Source organism: Nannospalax galili, unplaced genomic scaffold (assembly GCF_000622305.1).
Source record: "Nannospalax galili isolate Female #2095 unplaced genomic scaffold, S.galili_v1.0 scaffold1051, whole genome shotgun sequence".
Taxonomy (NCBI): domain Eukaryota; kingdom Metazoa; phylum Chordata; class Mammalia; order Rodentia; family Spalacidae; genus Nannospalax; species Nannospalax galili.
In genome coordinates this window covers 1,609,989-1,624,326 of record NW_008331995.1, presented here as the reverse complement: position 1 = coordinate 1,624,326, position 14,338 = coordinate 1,609,989, and the positions used below count along the sequence as shown (strand labels likewise).

General features: G+C 41.1%; 1 protein-coding gene across 4 annotated transcripts in view; it reads left to right on the top strand.

Moving 5' to 3' along the window:
* Adamts9 (ADAM metallopeptidase with thrombospondin type 1 motif 9) overlaps positions 1–14,338 on the top strand; it is a 182,128-nt gene that overhangs the window by 105,822 nt on the left and 61,968 nt on the right. The gene's annotated exons all lie outside the window — the stretch shown is intronic.

Genomic DNA, 14,338 nt, shown 5'->3' with positions numbered 1-14,338 from the left:
ATATATATATATATATTCAGAAAGGCAGGTGCAACTCTGAGACCATACAGGCAGAGAGCAGTTTAGATGGTATGTTTCTTGGACCTGGAAGGAAATTAGTCTTGCTCTCTTTTTTAAAAAGTCACAAACTTGGGTGTGCTGAGGCACACCTATAGTCCCAGCACTTGGGAGGCAGAGGCAGGCAGATGTGTGTGAGTTCAAGACCAGCCTGGTCTACATAATGATTTCCAGGCCGGCTGGGGCTATAGGGAGACCCTGTTTCAAAAAGACAACAAACAAACAAACAAAGAAGGTCACAAACTTAGCTTAATCTCTAGACCCTCAGATGTCCACCTTTTGACACTGCAACATGACTGTCATCTTCAAAGTTCACACTTAAAAATGGTACAGTTGAGTTACAAAAATATTGCAAGAAAACATCATGTTTTAAGTGTGTTTAGTTGGGCAACATAGCTAGGTATCATCAGCTGCATGGGGCCCACAGTCTGGGACTTTGACAGTCCTGCCAGGGTGACCTTTGAGCTACGATGCTGGAGAAGTCTGCTGATAAAGGAGAGGCCAACAAAATGAATCCAACACTGTCACCAGACTCGAAATTGTGTACTGGGACCTAACATGTAAAGACATGCACTCCCCCCAAAAAATTTTAAGCTTTTTTTGATGGGAGACTGCAGAAAGCTTTATTGAAAATAAAACATTTACCTGGTTCTCCATGAGATCAATAGGTACCACTTTCTAGAATTTTAAATTATCAGTAAACTGTGTCCAAAAATCCTTAAATTAGAATTAGAAAGGCTGGGGAAGAAGCTCAGTTGGTGAAGTAGTTGCCTAGTACGCACAAAGTCCTGAGTTCAGCCAAGCATGGTGGTGCATACCTTTAATCCCAGCACTTGGGAGGCAGAGGCAAGCTGATCTCTGTGAGTTCAAAGACAGCCTGGTCTACATAGCTGGTGAGTTCTAGGCCAGCTGGGGCTACAGGGAGACTCTTAAAAAAAAAAAAAAAAAAAAAAAAAAAAAAAAAAAAAAAAGGGCTGGGTTCAATCCCCAATACTGCATAAACTGGGTGTGATGGCACATTCCTATAATCTCAGCATTCTGCAGGTAGAGGCAGGAGGATCAGAAACTCAAGGTTATTTTCGGCTACTTAGGGAGTTCAAGGTCAACCTGAGATGGATGTGACCGTGTCTTAAAAATTAGAATTTTTACTACCTATGACCTTGCCAGTGATTCTAGGCTAGGAATACAGAATGTACAAGTGTTCATGAAGCCACCACTGAACATCTCACTCTCTGGACTTAATGCATCTCTCCAGTCTCCAGTCAATGCCCTTTGGCTGTGTTTCATGTCTTGATTTGGCAGAGCAGTGTACCCATCTGCACTTGGCCACATGGTTTTGACTGGGATGGAGCAATAATAACAAAGATGACCATGTTTAGCACATGTGCTATGAGCCATGGCCCAGGTCATTGCTTTACACGCATGATTACCAAACCACATATAATCTTGCAGAATGCATCTTATTATGTCCATTTAAACTGAGGTAGTTGAAAGTTAAGTTTTTCAACATCATACAGCAGCAAGTTTTGGATTCATACCTGATGGGATCCAAAGCTCTAAGTTTTCATGTTGACTCCCTTGTAGGGCTTTCAAACCTTCTAAAAATTCCCATGAAAAGGCAAACCCTTGCTCAGGAGAAAATGGTTTAGTCCTACTTCTGCTTTTGAAAATACCTTGAAACTGAGTCCTTCAGATCTGAATGTTTCCCAAGAATTTTTAGCTAGATTTCTACTTCTGTTTATTTTACTTATCATAAGCTGAAGGGAGCTGAATATTTACATTTTTTGAATTGGATCTTTTTCACACTTCGCTTGGTTTAGCATAGCTATCTAGGGAAATTGAATTTGGTCACCCAGCATTCTCTGAACAGTGACTCTGAAATGGCTTGGTTGCCCCCTGGTTGGTAACAGCATCTTAGAAGGGTGCTGATATATATATATCTGTCAGGAAAGTTCCTGTGAGCTGAAAAACCCAGTCCTTCTGGGCATGGCCTGATCCTAATGTTTGGGTAACAAAGACCTTGCCTAATTGACAGGTGTATTGGGGGCTAGCTTGCCAAGGGCCTGCAGGCACAGATCTAGGATTCACTCCACCCCCATTTACAGTTAAAAAAAAAATCTCAGGCTCCCTGTTGGTTTGTAGTCCTGCATAATGAATAAATGAAGAGGAACTTTTTAAACAGAGATACAGTGTCTTGGGGTAGATGTAGGAAGTCTTCAGTTTTTTGCATTTAGGTTTTATGGTCAGAATGGAGAAAGAAATTTCCTGGCCTTCATAGAACTACTTTTTCTTTTTAAGCTTCAGGTGTCCCAGGCAGGCCTTGAGCTCTATGTAGCCAGAGAATTACTGTACCATCACACCTAGTTTATGCAGTGCTGTGGGTCAAACCCAGGCCTCCATACATACTAGGAAAGTTCTCTGTAAACTGAACTGCACCCTTAGCCTTCACCCTTGTCAATCACATGTCTTTACATTCTGTTTAAGCATGTATATTACATTTTTCCATCTAGAAAACAAAAATCAATCTAAAGTGGCATATCTGGGTAGGATTCACGAAAGACTGTGACACTAAGGGTGTATGGTGATCTCAGCAGTTAGAACTAGACTTTATTCTCTCTCTCTCTCTCTCTCTCTCTCTCTCTCTCTCTCAACTGTTAATTATTGTTACTGTTTGAGACAAGGTCTCACTATGTAGCCCAAGCTGGCCTTGAACCTATGACTGTCCTGTATCAGCCTCCTGAGTGCTGCAATTACAGGCATATGTCACCATGCCCCACTATGGCTGAACTTTCAATGTCTGTCTAGCATTTGTCGGGTAGCATAGTATTCTGAATTTCTAGTTTCTGCCACTTGCTGTTTGTTTTATATAACAATCTCAGATAAGCTTCCTCTTAGATGTCCTTTGTGCAGTATTTAGCTTTGTAGTTGTGAATTAAATATTAAACCACAAGAGTACTTAGCCAGTTTGGGGCTGAATGGACACAAGGAATTAGAGAGAGAAATTTCTATTTATTTGTCCTTATAATAAACTCACCATTGTGAAAACTGTTGACTTAATGCTTCAAATTTCTTGTGGAATAAATGACTGTAGCTTCTGGAAGATACTATTCAGGTATGCATGCACTTGTGCATTGTATAAGTAGGTTAGTTTTTTCCATTTGCCAGGTATGTTTCTAGTTACAAGATTGAACAGATTAGAAGGGTGCTGATGCACACACACACACACATACACACACACACACACACACACAAAACCTCAAAAATTATCAAGTTTATATTCTGGGGAGTAGGGGCAACCTATTAAACTAGGAAGGGAGGGGCAGGGAATGGCAGAAGGAATGGGAACTTGGAGGTGTGTGTGTGTGTGTGTGTGTGTGTGTGTGTGTGTTATGTATATGAGTGTTTTGCCTGCATGGTTGTAAATGCACCATGTATGTTCCTGTTGCCCATAGAGGCCAGAAGACAGTCTGATCCCCTAGAAAAGAAGTAGAGTTACAGATAGATAGTTGTTAGCCACAATATGGGTGCTGGGAACCCAATTTGAGTCCTCTGCAAGAGCATCCAGTGCTCTTAACTGCTGTCTCATCTTTCCAGCCCCAGGAACTAGTATTTTAAGATTTGAGGAAGGCCCAAGTAAGTCTCCATTTAAACAAAGATAAAGGAAAACACAAAAGCAAACCAGTTGGGTCCCAGAAACAAGTTTATCTTGTAGATTAAAACCCGGAGACAGTAGTGTCCCAGGCATCTTTAGTGATCTAGAGAGGGCAGTGTGATTGAGATACAGAGATGACAGAGTGAGAGAAGGACATGGAGTTAAATTGTGGTGCAAGGAGAGGGAGCAGACAGATTACTGAAACTTTCCCTTAAAGAGAGATAAGAAGTCCCTGGAGTGGGGAGGGGAGGGTTGAATAGGAACATGAATTTGGAGGTTTTTTTGTTAATTTTATTTATTATTTTTATTTTATGTGTATGTGTGTATTCCCTGCATGTAGGTAAGTGCACCCATATCGTGCAATGCCCGAGGAGGTCAGAAGAGGCTGTGGGATCCCCTGGGACTGGAGGCAGTTGTTAGCTGCCATGTGGGTGCTGGGATTCGAACCAGGGTCTTCTGCAAGAACAAACAGTGTTCTTAACTGCTGAGTCATCTCTCCAGCCCATGAACTTGTTTTAAAAGGATGATTCTGGCTTCTGAATTCAAAGAAGGATACAGGGTTACCACTAGGAGGCCATTGTGATACTTGGCTGGAGACAGCAGTGGCCCTGATAACTGTGGTCACAGGGTAGATGATGAGGTATGGGGAATTCCTGATATATTTTTGAGCTAGTGCTGAAGGATTAGCTGAGAGTTTAGATGTCAGATACAAAAGAAATCATGGAGGCAGCATGATTCCAAGTTTTACGGACTAGGAAAATGAAAGGATGGTATTCCCACTGAATAAAATTAAAAAGAGAGGCTCCTGCTGAGGACATGTTAACTTTGAGATGCGCATTTGCCTTAATTTCACATCTCTGCTGAACACAACTGTGAATACATATTCACAGTGTTAAACATCTTGAGTAAGATAACAGAGGGCCACACAGGACTTACCAAACCGTATTCTTCCTCCCTAATCTTTGTATACCCTCTTAACATAAATCTCAGAATAGTATAGGAATAATTTAAATTTATGGGGAAAAAGTCAAACATAATTGTGCTTCTTTCCTAAAGTCAAGTCTTGTGTTTTGTGTTCATGTCAGTTTTTTCTTCTCTCATCTTTTCTTTCATTTTTCCTTCCTTCTTCCTTCTTCCTTCCTTCCTTCCTTCTTTTCTTCCTTTCCTTTTTTTGAGACAGGTTTTCTCTGTAGCCCCAGCTGACCTGAAACTTGCTACGTAGACCAGGCTAGCCTGGATCTCACAGAATCCTGCCTGCCTCTGCCTCTGAGTGCTGGGACTAATGGCATGTGTGCCATGCCTGGTTCTCATCCTTTCTTGGTGGCACTTTTGAGCCATTTCTTTACTAAAAGGTGGGCAGAAGGAGGAAACAAGAAGATGAAGAACTTAGATAAAGCATGTGCGTGATGAGAGCAGAGGACTGTGATGCTGGGTGATTGTCTCAGTCAATGAGAGCTTAAGATGACCTTTCTCTTGTCTACTCAGAATGATTCTCTGTGTATAGGCTCACTTCTGGGGTGGCATTAGTATCCACTCAAAAGCCAATTGATGACCTAAGTTGCCCCCCCAATAGAGAATTTTTCAGTTCTCCTTTGTTATCTCTCTATAGGGGGCATTTCCAGGACCCCCTGCTGATACCAAGCTCTGTAGGTAAGGAATCTCAGTTCTCTCATAGAAAATGGTGTGGCATTTCCATATAACCTAAGCACATCCTCCTGAATACTTGAAATCATCTGGATGACTTATAATATCGGGTGTAATGTAGATGCTCTATAGATAGTTGTTCAGTATTATTTAGGGAACAGCAACAAGAAAAAGATCTCTACATGTTAAACACAGATGTGATTTTTTTTTTCCAAATATTTTTTATCTTAAGGTCAGTTAATCTGGGAACTCAGATCCCATGGACACAGAGGGCCCCTGTGTGGTATATTTGACAGCCGCTCCATATAAATAAAGATGCTCCTATTACACCAAGACTATGGAGAAACGACCAAACAGAGAAAGCCAGGCAGGATGGATGGAACAATGAAAGGCACACTACTGCCCTGGTGTCATTTAGATGTCTGAGTGGCATGTGGCTAGAAAGGGATGCAGTTCAGCAAGCAGACCCAAGAGTCTAGACACAAACTGACAGATTGCATGCCTGCAGAAACATCCCTGGTGGTGGCTGAACCTTTCCAGATCTGTCTCTTACGGCCTTGGCTACCAACATAGATCACATCAAATGGGATTGCTCAATTGACAGCTGCTGACAGACTAACCTCCCCAGTTGCCTTGATCTCTCCATTGATCACAGCCCACCTTCATGTTCCAAGAAATTTTGGTTACTGTTTCCATCAACCATAGCTTTCTTGTCAATTACTAACTCAGATACTCTTTTTTCTTTCTTCCATGCATATGGCTGGTGTGTGTGTGTGTGTGTGTGTGTGTGTGTGTGTGTGTGTCGTCTTTTCAAATGTGTGCAGGTACACATATGTGCACACATGTATAGAGGCTCAAGATTGGTGCGGCATAGTCTTCCTCTGTTGCTTTCCACCTTATTCATTGAGGCAAGGTCTCTAGTTGAATCCAGAGCATGCTGATACGGCTAGTCTGGATAGCCACCTTGCTCCTTGGCTCCTTCTTCTGAGCTCTGGAATTACATGTGGGTCACCACACCCACCTGCCATTTATAGGGGTGCTGGGATTTAAACTCCAGTCCTCAACTTGCATGGCAAGCACTTTAGCCACTGAGCTAGCTCCCTAGCCCATTACACAGACACTTCTTCACTTACCTTGGCAATAGCCAAGATTAAGGATTTTGGAGCCCATGTCTCACCCTTTATGTCTTCCAGACTGCATTCATAAATACTCCTATGGCATGCAGAGTAGGCCCTTATACCATCATTTCCTGAAAAACACCAACATTATTCTCCTCAAACCAGATTACAGATAATTATACTGGATACTCTTGAAAAGGAAAAAAAAAAATACTCTAAATCTAGGCAGTGGATGCCAGCATGGGGAATCACATTAAGGATAACCACGCCTAGTGATGGAGCATGCCTTACCTGGCCAGGACACCCTATGGCCACAATAGCATTCACCAGGCACCACCTTTACAGAATTCCGTGGGTTTTTTTTGTTTTGTTTTTTTTTTAGTGTCTCTCTTGGTGAGGAGAAAAATTAACAATCACAGTCTTGCAGAACAAAATGAAAACCAGTTCAGTTTGAGTTTTCATAGCCTGTGTAACTGATTTTCTATACTGCTATATTTAATGCTAAAATACATTCGCCCCTCTAGTCCGAACTTCTTATGAGAATAAGGGGGGAGGGGGAGCTGGAGGGCCCATGCCTCCTATTCTTGGGGTGTTGCTGGGTGGAGCTCATGGGCACCTCTTGCCGTCTCCCTTTACTCACCTGGCTCAGCCATCTGTTTCATGGGAAAGGCCACCTAACTGACTCCATTACTGGCAGCTGTCTTGAAGTGTGATCCAGTAGTTGACATGTGAATCGTAGTCCTTTCCTTAGAGCTTTTGACATTTCCAGAGCAATGAGGGTGGGGGTGGGAATAGGGATGGGAGACGGCCCAGTACCCTATCCGGCTGGAATGACTGTGACTCCCCCGTCAGCTTTCTTCTGTGGTGTTCCCTGCCAATCTTGTGCTTTCTCGGGTCCTTTCATGGTAATAAGTGCCAGGGTGGTCCTAAACATAAACAGCCATCAGGCAGGCCTGTCAGCACTGGCTTTACGCCCTGAAGTCACAGCCCTTGTTTCCTACTGAAACTTTCCCTCTCATCCTGTTCGATATTCTCTTGCTTGGTGGGCCTGCTCAGAGCCATTCACATCTCACGAGAGGCCCTGTAAAAGCTTCCCTAAGTGGGTTCACATGCCAACAAAGAGATACGTTTTTTGGATACAGAACTATGACTACTCCCACAGCATCTGAGCATAACAGAGAAGGGGGTGAATATGTTCTTAGCGATGTTTATTCCTGACGCTAGTTCTGTACCCAGAACACTTGAAGTAGCAACATCACAAAAGTCCAGAAGAATAAAGGCAGACCTGGAGGTGAGAAGGGTTAGCAGAGGATGATGCCCACAAGAGAGGCATGGTGTTTGGATACGCTGTCCATCTTTCTTTGGTAGAAAGAGACCCTAGTAAGTCGGTGATGGTCTAGAGAAGAGCAAGGGGTATTAGAGAAGGTGTCTTCAGCATCTATGTCTGCCCTGTAGATCTCTCTGTGCTCTTTGGAAATGAAAGCCCTTCACAGAGTCACAGGAGTGGAATTTTGCCAGTTGAAGTCCCACCTTTACCAATCAGCATCTCTTAGAATGTTCATCGTAGGGTTCATAAGTTGACAAATATTTCTTTAAAATGCTTACCATGGCATATATAGAGATATTTTAGAAGACCCCACTGGATAAAAATAACAGTGGTAATAGCAGATACATGTTATTTTTATTTTTTTCTAACCAAAATACTAAGAGTTTTGTTTGCATTGTCTCCTTTAATTGTCACACAACTGTGTTACTCAGAGATACTATGATTATCTCATCTTACCAGAGCACAAACCTAAGCCAAGAGAAGTTAAGTCACTGGTCCCCAGGAGCATAGTAGTTAGGGTTTCAGCCCGGGTCTGTCTGACTTCAAACCCTCTGTTGCCTTTTAGAGCAAGATTAATATATGTGTCCCCCACATCCTGCTGTCATTTAATGTGCACTCCCAGGCATAGCCATCCCTTGGAACCTGTTCTTCATTGGTGCCGTGGAACCACACGTTATTACGCTTGCTCTTGTTCCTGTTGGTGATGGAGGCCCCTCAATGTCAGGAATTCAAAAACTCTGCCTACACTCTTCCCATCACACTAGCTGTTGGTGACATGCCCAACTAGGAATGCAAAGAATGGTGCCAGTTAGTTGTGGTTCCTGAGCAGCACTTACAACCCTAGAATCTGGCCACAAACCCCCAGTGTGATTGTCTTTCTCTTCTGTGGACGAAAAATATATGTATGCCTTTTTTTCTGTGTGACCCTAAGCATACTATATCCTGTCTTCTCTGGTCTTGAGTCTACGTAATTAATGGGTGGAGTGAATAATCTTTGCAATGGCCCGCAGTTCCAAACATTGGAGAAATGGGCCCTCAATGAATTGGTACGTCAAAACTTATAGCCTGTAACCTTCCATTCATAACTGTGCCGAGTCATTCATCAGTCAACAGAAAGGATAATTCACTGCAGGGCATCAGGCAGGATCCAAAGGGTTAATAAGCCCTAAAAATGGCCAAAAGAGAAGCAGAGTGTGGCTTCAGCTAAGGGGAAATATGGGTTTTTTAATGTGATTGTATCTGTTCTTTATGTTTTCTTTCCTTTCCAAGTTGGTAAAGACACTGTGAAAACGTGTTGAAGGCAGAACTGTTAGCACTGCATAGCTGCTCTCTTTAGGAGGCTGGATGATCAGAGGACTCTAAAACAGTCCTACAAGATGTTTCTCTGAGGTCCTTGATTTCAGCTATTTCCATGGGAAAGCAGAGGCAAACAAATTACCTGACTTAACCGACCCTTTGTACAAAACACTGAGGATTAACATGGCAATCCTAGAGATGCACATGCTATAAGTAAAGCCCAACTCCGCTGCTTCCCAGCTTTGTGGTCCAGGCCCTCAGCATCCTTATCTATATAAAGAAGCCTAGTAATACCCAAACCACATATTGCTTTGGTATTAAATGAGACAAGCTGGTGTACTTTAGCCCAGTGTTCTACTCATAGTAACAGTTCAACAAAAGATAGCTAATCTGATGTTTAGTCATTATGGCCAAAGTTTATCTTGAGGTGGCCTTTTTGAATCTCAATAACTTACACCAAATTGGTGCAAAGAGATTCTAGGGAGTTCTTGATGAAAATGTGACATTTCATTTATGCTGCAATTCTATGACAGCTATAGCTTTCATATGTTCCTGCATTTCATAAATACTTTCTGAATGGCTCTAGTGGAGAGAGAAATAAACACGTGAGTTCTAGGTACTATTTACTGTCATTTTGCTTTTGTCCACTTGGTTTTCCAAGCCTTACATTGATCACTGTTTGAAACCTTGATCCCAAGTCTATATATAACCTGATACTTACATTGTTTCCTCAGTGGCATAAAAGTTGCCATCAGTGGCCCTTTTGCTTTTGGCAATGGTGTGACAGTTATGCACCCTTCGCGTCATCTGTCATGGTAATTGGCAAAGGCAGCCCTGGACCTTGCATGTAGCATTGCATCCTCTCTGATGGCACACTTTCTGGGCGAAGTTCAATTATATTTTATAAAGGCAAAATGAGAGTAAAATCAAGACTTTCTTGTTGATATGAAAAGATACAACCAAGCATTTTAAAATAAAGTGATTTAAGTATAGTTTTCAAATTCTGTAGAATCAGAAGAGAAAAATCTTAAAAAGTTATAAATACAACATCTAAATAGAACTCTACCCACCTACCTCAGAGTGATGTTTGTTAGTTACTTGACTGCCAAAAATCACTGACAGAAGACTCTCACTTACCTTAATAATAGGCTAATACTTGACATTTGTATTAGTCTTTCAGTCCTTTAACCTGCTATTTGCCAATCCCAGGTTAGGAAATAGATACTAGATGATTAGCATCCCCCATGACACATTTCACATACACAAACCCTTATCTGTCAAGATTGCAAATCACCTGTGCAGACACAAAGCAAGGCTGCCCTCCTGGACCATCCGTTAACTAACCTGCATATGTTTCAGACATCTGGTAGAGTTCAGCCAGTCCTGGTCCACAACACATCCCTCCAGTGTTTCCTCTTATACTTGGAATCCTCTAGCTCTATGCAGATGCTTCCTACTAGCCAGGTTCCATGTGCCTCCCTGACCTCCACCTTCTCCTTCCCTTCACCTTCCCTTCTTCTCTTCTTTATGATAGACTTACCAAGTCCAGAGAGAACGCCATCTTCATGGGCTTGTCCATATTCTCAGCAACATCACAGCCCAGAGCACTCAGTCTCTGTTGGTATTCAGCCCTCCTCATTCAGGCAGGTACAGCAGGATTCTGCAGACTTCTTGATGATTAAGGAGCCATGGCCCTCGAAAGGACCAATACAAGGATCCAGTAAGTCCAGGGACAATGCAGGAGACCCACGTCCATCCTCTTCATATCCAAACCTACTTCTCTGGAGAGTGCAAACCTTTGGGGAGAAATTAAGAACACACTGCCCACATCTTAAGTTTCATTCCCACCAGCTGAGTTGAAATGCGAGGATTTCAAACTTTCAGACCTTAGTGCGTGGAAAGTGTCAGCACATCTGAATACAGCTCAGCATTCCAGCATGCCCTTTGAACAGCCTCACCTAAACAAAAGCTTGAAAACCCAGGCATTCAGCAGACTGACCTTGATACTTCTGAGTAACGAGCAGTGATTATAGTTCAGAGTCTTGCTCAAAGATGGGAAGAAAATCAATCTCTTAAATAAATTGAGTCATTTCCCAAGAGAAAAAGCCAGTCCTATTCGCAAACTAGGAGGTTATTTCTGTTGCAAATTTAAGGAATGAAATGTTCCCAAGAGCAAGGACTTTTAGATATGTAGCCAATAAATAACGTGCACTGGGTGACGCACTAAATATAACTATTCTATCTCAGTGACGCAGGTTGATGCAAATGTCATTGTTTTCCTGCAAAAAGCCTGGAAATAATCAGATGGAATTTTCTCTTGGAATGTAAGAGCCAAAACCTGTGCTTATTTCATTATCAAAATGACAGCTCCTTTATGAAATCATAATAGTCCCAATAATAAACCTGTTAGATTTTAATATTTCCACAAACAGCTGCTTTTCCTCATTGGTAATCTAGAAAGCATTAAGTGAAGAATGCATCTGCTGTCAGATTAGATATCTTCAGGATTTCGGAATCATTTTGAGATCTTAATAATTTCAGACAAAAATATCTAGTTATTTAAAAGAAATTTAAGGCGTTATGTTTAGAAATTACTTCCTTCACCTCTATCTCATTAGCAATAGGTGTTGGTGGATTAATGACATACCTCAGATGAGTTATTGACAGCAAGGTTCTTGGTAACATTTTTTTTCATTGTACTATTATTGTTCCCAACAGAAGTGTATCTGCTTGTACTGGAGTATGTGTGAATTACTATGTAAAGCACTGTGGTTGGACTGTTTGGCAAATATCATTTGACTTATCTCTAGTAACAGTACCTATCTCTGTTATTGGGCTGTGTTGCGATATTGAGATGGCTAACTTAGATAAAGTCTTAGGACTTCTAACATCTTGGTCACTGCCTGGCATACAATGAATGTCATAGTGTTGTATCTTTTTCTAATTCTGACTCTGTAGTTTGTTACCTTACAGACTGTGTCTGCTGATCACGGCAGATTCCTAACGCTCCATCAGCCCTCTTTTCCATTTCACGTTGAAAGCGAGCTTATTTGGATACCTTGCATACTGAAATGACTATTCCTAAAGAGAGATTTTTGCTGTAACTTCATCCATGTTGATTTGATAACTCTAAGAAAACTATGGTTTTTCACTCTAATACAGTGTTACCACCTGCTTTTCCATGCTCTTTATGTCTGACCCATTTCCTACAAATACCCCTCATTCTCAAGGCTGTTCCTCCCAATATACCCCATCTTTTTAAATGGTACTAAATATTATCACCATCCATGTAGTTGCCCAAACAAGAAACCTGAATGTTATCTTTTGCCCTCTTTTCTTCATCCTACAGCTGACTCATCAGATACAGTCATTTCTACTTAAAAAAAACACAACTTTAAGCCACCAGCTTTCCCCACCCAAACCAGCTCTCCTCATCCAGGTCACCCCCACCTTTTGCCTGCAGAAATGCATGAACTTCCTATGGTGTGGTTTTCCCCCTTTCCACTCACATTGTAGTCATGTCCAGTACATTGGCCCAATCTTCAAAGTAGAATATTCAAATAAAAAAATAGACCATGACTTACCTTGATTTTTTAATATTTTATTATTTATTTATGTGTATGCATGTATTGCCTACATACATGTAAGTGCACCCATGTTGTGCAATGCCTTTGGATGTCAGAAAAGGGCACTAGATCCCCTAGAACTGGAGTTATGGATGGTAATTAGCCACCATGTGGGTGCTGGGAATCAAGCCTGGGTCCTCTGCAAGTGCAGCCAGTGCTCTTAAACACTAAGCAATCTCTGTAGCACCCCCCCCCTGTGTCTTACCTTTAATAAATATCCACAGCAATTTCCCATCATGTGCAGAATAAAATTCCAACTCATAATTATGGCCTGTGAGCTTAGTTAGTCTGGCCTCTTGTAAGATCACAGGGAGTGCTCTTCCCATCACTGCAGCCCCTTTATTTTTCAGTAGTCATCTCAATGAATGCTCATACACAGTATTTATTTTTGTCATCACTTGAGTATCTTAGTTTCCATCACCGATCCATAAACTCCCTGAGGTCAGGGATTATGTCAATTTTATTGTCACCGTACCTTCAGTGCTTCACATAATTTCAACATGGCGGGCACATAAAAATGTTTTATTCAGTAAGCAAATGAACTTAACCCAAATTCTAATTATGATCTCATAATATTTTCTTATTACAGTTATATTTAAACATTTTAAATTGATCACTTATAATAGAGACTATCTTTGTGCAAGACTCTAGACACTCAGAGATCTATAGGAATTTCATTGTCAAAAGCCTTTGAAAATTATATTCCATATTCTATATGCACCCAGGCACTATAGGTTGACTGTTGCATGTTTTTGTTTTGGTATAAATATTCAAATTGATCTCCCTCCTTCCAAACTAACTAATATTAAGATTTTCAGAATAGCTACTCCAAATCGTAATATTCATGAACATTCAAAATGAGTATTTCACATCTTAAAGTAAAACGTTAAAGCCAAGTGTGTTATTATACATACTTTAAATTTCTTTATTAGCTACTGTTGAGATTTTTATAATGGTTTGTATTTACCAAAGAATATGTCTGACACATTTATGAATGGTATAACTTTGAGCAAGAATGGTAATCATGACCAAATTAATATTAGTCTTCTTGCTTTACGTAAAGCTATTTGTGCATTAGGCATAAAAGGGCACTTTGGTAATTTAAGCTAAGAAAATCACAAAGTTAGTGGGTAAAATATGAAATGTTAAAGAGAAACTACACTTGAAATCTATTTTCATTGAAACTTTAGATTTATCATTCATTCTTAAATTCACTTCCCTCTAAAAAACAAGACCATTATATTAGAAAATAATGTGTCTTAAAAAATCTAAGCCGTCAGCTTCTACTTCAAGGAGGAAGGACTATAATTGCTAATGAGGCCATGGATGTTGAATGTCTCAGTGCGCCCATTGGGGCCACCTCTTGCCTGTTGTACAAGAAGCTGTCATATCAAATTCTTGTCCAAACTCCATGGGCACTTTGATTCCTAACCTTTTCAGAGAAACCTAATCTGAAATCAAAGTCAAGTTTCTTAGATGTGGTCAGACAAGGTCACATTTAAACACTCCAGTGAACCTGCAGATCAGAGTTGAAAGGTAATGCCTCCCTCCTGAAATTGGCACAGAGTTACCTACCAGCTAACCTTTCAGCTTTGACTTGCCTTTTTCACCTCTACCC